Source organism: Mustela lutreola, chromosome 4 (genome assembly GCF_030435805.1).
Source record: "Mustela lutreola isolate mMusLut2 chromosome 4, mMusLut2.pri, whole genome shotgun sequence".
Classification (NCBI taxonomy): domain Eukaryota; kingdom Metazoa; phylum Chordata; class Mammalia; order Carnivora; family Mustelidae; genus Mustela; species Mustela lutreola.
The window spans coordinates 54,947,119-54,954,762 of NC_081293.1; the positions used below are offsets into that span (position 1 = coordinate 54,947,119).

Sequence of the window (7,644 nt, forward strand, 5' to 3'; positions counted from 1 at the left end):
CCTGTCTTCTGGCTTGCCAAGCTCTGGCCAGAATGGGAGTGGTGGCGCCCCCTTCAGACGGAGGAGGGGGGAGCATGTGCAGTTTGCCCCAGCACCAGCCCCAGCCCAGCCAGTCTTTGTCTAACATCCACTGTCTGGATCTGTAGGTGCCTGAACGTTCACCCTGGCCCAGGTCAATCACAACTGAAGTCCAGACAGCAAGGAAGGTCTGCCCTACCCCAGCCCCAGAGCAATCTACTCACGGGCCCTTCTTCAAAACCCCAGGATCCCCTCCAAGCCATCCTCCCACCCCAAGTCCAAGAGAGGAGACAAGCCTTCAGGTCTCTTGAGCACACCAACCCCTTGGCATCCAAGCCCTCCTACATTGGGCAGGCTGGGCCCTCTACCCAGAGGACATGATCCCTAATGCTCCGCAGTGCAGCAGCTTTCCAGGCTGACACCCTCCTTGTGCTGAAAACTCCCCAGCATAAAAAGCAAGGAGTAGCAACGAACTTACTCCTTATCTTTCTCATGGAAAGTGTGCAGAGAAGGGGGAGGCGGGGACAAACACATACACACCCCAGAGACAAAGTGCTTTTCTAAAATATTAGTATCCATTAAGCTTGGTGTTTGGCGGGGCGCCTGGGTGGCTCAGTGGGTTAAAGCCTCTGCCTTCGCTCCGGTCATGATCCCAGGGTCTCACAGAGGTCTGGCTCAGAGTTCTGTTGCCACTGGTTCCCTAATTAGATGCCAGGAAAAGCCAACATCCCTTGTAGACAGGACCAGTGACACAAATGGATACTCAGACATGGTCCCAACCACCCTGGGGGTTTTTCTCTCTCTTTCCTCCCGCTCTCGCTCCCTCCTCTGCTTCCCTCCCTCCCTTGCTTTCACTGGCTCCCAAATTATAGTCTTCTTTCAGAAACAGAGACAATCAAGGTGGTACGCAGGGTGCTTGTCACAAATGGCATCTCAGGTCCTCTCCAAATGGAGCATGGCCTTTAAAGAGAAAAGGAGCGTCACTATCAGCCTGCCTTGGGGAAGATGCATCTCCAGGAAGGCATGGGCCAGAAAAGGCTCCCTCCCTCGTAGGCTGATCAGCCTGCGGGAGGCTCTTGATTGCAGGCCAAGTGCTGGGCTGCTAGGGTCCGAGAGATGAAAGCCTGTCTAAGTGGGGGGGGACCTCACCTCTTGGCTAGAATACGGTGTGCCCCCACCTCCTGCTGGGGCAGGAGAAGCAGGGCTTGACCCCTGTCTGACCACCACCCTCAGCCAGGGAGAGGGCCTAGAATTACCCCATTCCCCAACTCTGGGCCTCAGTCTCCCCACCTGTCACATGGCAAGTCTAGCTAATTCCTAAGAACCCTCCCAGGGCTTGGAATGGAGGTTCCACACTCAAATGGCTAAAGGGGACAGGATGGAGGGCAAATGAGCATGGCGGATCAAATGTGAGGTAATAGGGAGTGGTGGGGCCTGCGGAGAACGGAAGGCCATAAACTCACCTAAGTCTAAAAGATAGCCTTCAGGCAAAGCTCAGATGTGTGACCGAAATCAGAGTGATGTGGGCACAGTGGTCACTTCTGGAGCAGGATGACACGGCCTGGAAGGGGGCGTTCGGCCCCCTGCCAGGGCACCGGGAACGCATCTCATCCACATGGGGTATGCATCAGCGGAAGGTCTCCACTTCTACCTAAGATCTGATTATCCTGTAGGCACATAACCCTCAAGGAATTCTTTAAAATAAAAACACAAGTAAACAAAAGGGGCGGCTACGAGTCAGCACCAAACAGCAGCTGCCGGTTGGGCACAGAGACCCACCATTGCCAGGTCCTGTCAGAGATGCCAGAAATCTAGGTTTTTATGCAAAAATGATGTTGTTTTAATGTTGTTAGTAACTAATTCAAAATTAAAAATCACAACCGCACGCGCACACACCCCTTTAGGCAGAATTCAATTTATGAACTTACAGATTGTCAAGCTCTCAAAATAAGGGGGGGGGGGGCCTCACCTCTTGGCTAGAATACGGTGTGCCTAACCCATGACTAAATCAACAGGGATAATAAAAGCTACTCCATTTTGCATGTGTGCTCTGTGCCAGGCCCTGCACAAAAGGCTTTCTACACAATTTTCTTCTTATTCATGTTGAGAGCAAGCCTACAAGATAATTGAAAATTATTCCCATTTACCAGATGGGAAAACTAAGACCCAGGCGAAGCTACATGGCAGACCAAGGCTTCGGAGCTCAAGAGGGGACACACTGGTTTACAATCCCAGCTCTGTCCGCCTCTGAGCTAGATGCCTTACGGAAATTAGGAAGGAAACAACTTCACATTTATAATAATAACCAACGCTTGCACAGGTTGTAGACTATAAAAAGGAAGTGTACAAAATATGAATGCCAAACGTGAGCCTGCCGTGTCCCTCTTAGTGATACAGCTTGAAGCCCCTGAGGCAGGGGACTGTATCTGCTATTCCCGCTCCCCTTGGCAAAACCCTGAGCCACACGGACATTCACTGCTAGTGTGAGACCACGCCTCAGGCACACCAACACCAAGACCCAAATATACAGACCAGCACAGAGGAGCGGCAGCCGGCCCTATTCCCCGCGACAGGGCCAGATTAAATTTCACAGTGAAAGCCTAGAACGCTGTCTCCATGTGGCTACTTCTTAAATATGCCAAGTTTCTCACAGACACCCTTCTGGTTAATCAAGTTGGTAACGATATGCATTTTCTGCCCTGTGGGATTCAATAAGGCCATTTTCATATTGACCCAAAATAAACGTGGCCCATAACTGCTCCAATTTTTCTAAATCGACTCTTCTGCCCAAATGATCAGTCACCACTGTTGCAGATATCCAACTCAAGACACGGAAATTTCCAGCACTCCGGAAGCACACCTTGAGCCCGAGGCGTGACACCCCAGGGCAACCATGATCCTGACTTCCGTTGCGGAGATGGGTTCCACTCACCATGGCCCCTTTTCCTACGGGGCCTGGGCTCTTCTGTTCTCATAGGCTCCAGAGCCCCCCTGTCATCCCACATTTGGCACTGCGGTTCTCTTTGTCTGCCTCCCAGCCCCCCGCAGGCACATGGGTTTGAGACCTCCATTCCAAGGGCAGACGGCTGAAGCCCAAGATACAGCAAGACAGACAAAACCGCCCAGACCTGAAAGTGACCAACAGGAGGAGCGAAGACTCGTTACGGGCACACTGCGTGCTCAGTGCATTCACACCAGTTAACAATGGGGCTAGAGAAGGCAATGGAATGATCACCTGGCAATCGCCCATTCAGTCAACGAGCCCCGAGTCCCGGAGTCCACCAGCCTGGGGGGCCCTGAGGATGCAAGGAGGACTAAGACACAGCCCATGCTGCCGGAGCTCACTGTCCCGACGAGGGCTCAGACCCCCGCGGGGTAGTAAAAAGCACCATGGAAGGAGGTGAGGGAGGGAGGCCCAGGCTGGAGAGGAGTCAGTAAAGGCTTCCCAGGGCCGGGGACTCCCCAAGCAATGTCTAATACACACACAAGTGCATGACGTTCGGGCACAGCAAAACCCCTTCCAATCCCCACTCCTTTCCCATGGGAGGCAAAACACTCTCATCCCAAAGAGCCCATCTAGCAGAGTCTACCTGAGAATGGCCTTGTTCACCTATTAACGACACAATGAGGATTGTCCTGGTGCCAAGAAAAATTCTAATCGAGCCTCAAAATTTAAAAAAAAAAAAAAATTTTTTTTTTTTTTTAAACAACACTATCATTGCTTGAAACCAAGGAGTTCGAAGGCAATTCAGGCAATTTTAAAAATCATCTTTATGGGGGCGCCTGGATGGCTCAGTGGGTTAAAGCCTCTGCCTTTGGTTCAGGTCATGATCTCGGGGTCCTGGGACTGAGCCCCGCATCAGGCTTTCTGCTCAGCGGGGACTCTGCTTCCCCCTCTCTCTCTGCCTGCCTCTCTGCCTACTTGTGATCTCTCTCTTCCTCTGTCAAGAAAATAAATAAAACCTTTAAAAAAAAAATCTTTATGTTTTATAACAGGACATTTTTTTAAAACCTGAGGGTTCAGGAAAATAATCTTTTCTTCATTTAGCTATGTTTGAACTCCTGAATGAAGGAATGGTTCACATCAGGATAAAGCATTGGTCAGGCCTACACCCGTGCTGACCCACACAGCTCCCTCGCCACTCTGCACCCTGGAAGGATCACCCATCTTTCTGGCCAGGAGGCCAGCTCAGGGGAGGGACAGTCCTCTTTCAGCAGGGTTGGGGCACATGCCATGACCTGTCATCCGTGACACCAGTGGCCTCACCAGGCCTCTGGGCCAAATCTTCTATAGTCTACTCTCAAGCCAGCCTGATGGCTTCATGGTCACCATTATCCCTGCAAAAGGCCCAGGGGTAAGGAGCCACCATGCCCTGGCATCATCTTCCTGTCTTGGAGTGCAGGGTGCCCCTCATCCCCAGCAGAAGTGGAATGTCCAACCCCAGGCTGGGGGTAGGAAGGGAGCCTAGGCAGCACCCTCCCCTTTTTGGGCTATCCCAAATTAGCATTTCGGCAGCTCCCTCTGTGTAAGTCCTGTGGCCGCTGAGTGGCGTGATTAGTGGGGCACCCCACCAGCTGGGAGGAACAGATGAAGCACAGGACAGTTACTCATTCCTTCCCTTTGAGAGACAGCACCAACCCAGCCCCAGGCCATCTAGAGAAAGAGCAGCATATCCAGCTTCCAGAACCCCTGCCCTGTGCTCACTTGCTACCAGCCCACAGGCAGCACACACAGCCACGTTTTAACTGCACAGAAGGCTGAGCTGCTACTTGGATCTGTCTAAAGGTCCCCCCCAGACACAGACACTTCCTGGCATTGGCAGAAGACGGCCCTGAGGGGTCAGCAGGGAACTGTTACTCAACCCTATCATGACTGTCCAGGAAAAGCAGTTCCAGTCATGTTCTCAAACTCGTGTTCTTATCCCCTGCCCTAGTGTGACACTCCTTCAGATCCAAGAAGTTGCGAAATGCTCATTCCCTAGAAGGTCTTGTGGACCAGAGCTTCACAGACTTGACTGAGCACACAAATCACTCAAGGAGCTTGTCAAACACACATCCTGATTCAGGAATTCTGGGAGGGGCCAGAGGAGTCTGCCTTTCTAACGAGCCCCCAGGTCATGCTAATGCCATGTCCGCAGGGCACAGCTGGAGCAGCAAGGCTCCACCAGGCCCACACCCCCAAGAAGCATGTGCAGGTAGAGTAAGGACTTCAGTGAGATGCCCTTTAAAATATTAAGTGCAAAGAAATGAACGTCAAATAGTGAAATTGTAGGTAAGGTAGCTTGTTGGGTGAGGGAGCTCTTTGGGAGGCCAACAGAACCATCTGCCAACATAACCCCCAACCAAGCTCTTTAGTGGGCAGATGTGAGGAGCTCAGCTATTCCAGGATGAGGAAGGCCAAGACAGAGGTGTGCAGGGGGCCCAGCCCAGATAAGGCCAGGCTGACAGCTGGGGGCCTCCCACTCCCCCACTGTCCTCTACCACCTGGCTCACGCTAGTGACTTCTGTAGTGCCACCTTTCCAGCCCAAGAAGTACTCACACTCTGCCACGCAGGCCCTCCCCAGCCCCAGGGAATCAGTGCCAAGCATTCCTATTCCCAGCTGAGGGGCCCCCTCCTGGCCCCTTCCAGGGGCAGAACGACCTCTAGTCCCCCACCCCCACGGGAGCTGCCCGCAGTGCGCTTACCCACGCACCACGACCCAAACGTTAACCAAGCCAGCTGTCCCCACCCTGGGCTGACTCATCAGCACCTCGCACCTGGCTTCAAACATGGCTCATCAAGCCCACCCTGACCCAGGCAAGGGTCTGACGCACCCAGTGCGCCAGTGGGGACACACACACACACACACACAATCCTTATATGCCTCTCCAGCTTATTTCGAAATACACACTGGGGTGGGGGCTCCTGCCAATAGCCTGAACCCTAAGGGTCAATGCCTCTCCCATCGGAGAGGGCAAAGTACGCAGGAGATCCAGGACCTGCCTTCTGAAGAACTGGGGAGCGTAGGGGCGTGTTACTATTCACATAAGGCTAATTCCGCCCCTGCCCCAGCCCCCTAGGCCACTGATAGCACCAGGGCTGGGGGTTGGGGTCGCAGTGGGGCGCTGGCCAGAGGCGATGGCACCGAATCTCTACTCGGAGCCCAGAGGCAGCGACTCTAGGTTCTCGCTTCGGGAAGGCAAGGCACAGGGAAGGCAAGACAGGGAGAGCTCACCGGCTCATGCCTCCACCACCTTGGAATGCGCGGGCTTTGCCCGCGTCCCGGGCTGACCTGCAGGGAAGATGGGGGGCAGCAATCTCGAGCACAGGCCTCCAGGGCCAGCCAGCACCGTCGGTGGTGGACCTGCCAGGGGACTGACCGGGGAAGCGAAGTGCAAGCCACACAAGGCTCCCTGCTCCGCGAGGGGTGCGTGTCCCCAAAGCCGGATCGGCTTGGGAAGGTTTCGGGGGTCCTCTGGGGTCTCTCAGGGCCACCAAGAGGTGATGAGGGTAGGGGCGAGCTACGTAACTGTAGCTTCATCCAGCGCCAATGCCCATCCCGCGGTGGCGGTGCGCCCCACTCCATTCCACTGTCCAAACGGGGACCCAGGGCGCAGAAAGGGACAGGATTGGTAGCCCAACGCCCTCTTTACCGCCGAAATTCTCCCCAACCCAGACCCGAGCAGACCCTCCCTAAGGCGCGGAAAGCAAAGCGACCGAATGTCCAGGAACCGGGAGGGGAGTGCAGTGCCTGTCCTCCCAAGGCCAACCCGGCGGGAATTCGAGTTCCCGGGAATCAAAGTTGCCGCGCGTCCGGCTGCTGGCTGCAAGCGGGGCGCCTCACCCCGGGCCAGGGGCTGGGGATGGAAGGAGGCCCTGGGCGCTCGCCGCGGGTGATGGCCGTGCCGGGAACAAGTGGTTCGGCGGCTGCGGTCGCGACCCCACGGCTCCAACTTTCCCCGCGCGCGGCGGGCGAACGGTGCGGAGAAGACGAGGGAAGCGGGGAGGGAAGGGGCGGTGCGCGGCTCTCGGTACCGTGTGCGTGTGCGGAGAAGCGCCGCGAAGCGCCTCCGGCTCTGCTCTCCTCCGGGTCGGCCCCCACGGGCCGCCTGCTCCGCTGCTGGCCACCGCCGCGTCTCGCCGCCGGCGCGAAGGTTCACCCGCGGCACGCTGGCCGCTCCAGCGTCCCCTTGGGCCGGCTGCCCGCCGCTGGCCGCCTGCAACTTCAGAAGCGCCGCGGGCTCGGACGAGGCGCGCCCCAAACGTCCCGAGGCTCCGCAACCCCGCGCTCCATGCCGGGGCTGCCCCGCCCCGCCTGGTTCAGCGGCCTGCCGCCGTCGGACGCGTCTTCTCCCCGAGCATCGCGCCACACAGCCCGCGCCCCTCTCTCCCTAGCTGCCGCCGCCGCTCAAGTCCGCGATCAACTTTCCCTCGCTTCCTCCGCCCCCCTCGGCCCCCGCCACCCAGACCCCGCCTCCTGACGCTCGCTCCCTCTCTCCCTCCTCTCCAGCCCCCGCCCGCCCGGCAGTGCCTCGCCGCCCACCCCCTCCACGCTGCGCGCAGAGATCGCAGTGGCCCGGGACCCGACCCCCGGGAGCCGCGCGGAGCCCGGCCGGGCGCTCAGGGCATGAATATTTCAGTGCTG

General features: G+C 56.6%; 1 protein-coding gene across 1 annotated transcript in view; it reads right to left on the bottom strand.

Annotated features, from left to right (window-relative positions):
- Nucleotides 1–7,407, bottom strand: part of LOC131828857 (cadherin-23-like) — a 269,926-nt gene extending 262,519 nt beyond the window's left edge. Inside the window, exon 1 of the mRNA XM_059169997.1 lies at nt 7,035–7,407. The gene's annotated coding sequence lies outside the window, so the exon portion shown is untranslated. The remainder of the gene's footprint in view (nt 1–7,034) is intronic.
- Nucleotides 7,408–7,644: the final 237 nt, after the last annotated feature.